Source organism: Microtus ochrogaster, unplaced genomic scaffold (assembly GCF_000317375.1).
Source record: "Microtus ochrogaster isolate Prairie Vole_2 unplaced genomic scaffold, MicOch1.0 UNK99, whole genome shotgun sequence".
Classification (NCBI taxonomy): Eukaryota; Metazoa; Chordata; class Mammalia; order Rodentia; family Cricetidae; genus Microtus; species Microtus ochrogaster.
In genome coordinates, this window is record NW_004949197.1 from 333,196 (window position 1) to 334,110 (window position 915).

A 915-nucleotide genomic window follows, 5' to 3' on the forward strand; every position below is an offset into this window, starting at 1 on the left:
CAATCAAACAAACCAAAAAACAAAACAAACAAATAAATAGAATAAACATCAACCAGGGAAAAGCCATTTGAAAGTCTAGTCATGGGAGTCAGGTGTGGTGATGCAGGACTTTAATCTAGCTCTTGGGAGACAGAGACAGGCAGATCTCTATGAGTTTGAGGCCAGCCTGAAGCCTGGTCTACATAGAAAGTTCCAGGACAGCCAGAGTTATATAGAAAGCCTGTAAGTTTAGGCATGGGGCGTAGAGGTGGTACAGCGTTTGCCTAGCATGGGTGAGGCCATGGGTTTGCTCTTCAATACATGTAGATAAAATGTTTATTATAACCTTCAACAGAGTTGTCAGTGAACCTTGAGGGGGGCTTCTTTCCTGTCACCCTACCTTCTGCTACACACACCCCAAAAGAAAAATACCTATAAATAACTGAGTTTGGCTTTTCCCCCTACCTAAATCTCATTCCATAGTCCAGGCTGACCTGGAACCCAGGATCCTGTAGCCCTCGCCTCCTAGTGCAGGCATTGCAGGTGTGCAGCGGCATCCATGGTTCAACTCAGCTTCTTTTCCCTCCTACCCTTTAGCTGAAGTCTGCCCCTTCTGCGACGCTGTTTCTTTGCTTCTCTAGCACAGAAGTGTGACCCACCTGCTACATCAGCCCCACTGAAAAGCAAGAGCACACCCCAAAATCCAAAACCACTCCGCTAATGTGACTGTGTCTATCTCAAAGGCTTAAGAGTCCTAAAGAACTTACGAGGCAGATACAGGCACACAAACAGTGAGTTCCAGGCCAACCAGGGCTGCGAGTCTCAGTGAATAAATAAATAAATAAAATGTGGGCTGAAGGAGCCGGGCGGTGGTGGCGCACGCCTTTAATCCCAGCACTCGGGAGGCAGAGGCAGGCGGATCTCTGTGAGTTCGAG

The 915-nt window shown here is 47.8% G+C and overlaps 1 protein-coding gene across 1 annotated transcript in view; it reads left to right on the plus strand.

The window, feature by feature from the left end:
• The window catches only part of Ikzf4 (IKAROS family zinc finger 4), a 36,308-nt gene that overhangs the window by 16,198 nt on the left and 19,195 nt on the right, over positions 1-915 (plus strand). The gene's annotated exons all lie outside the window — the stretch shown is intronic.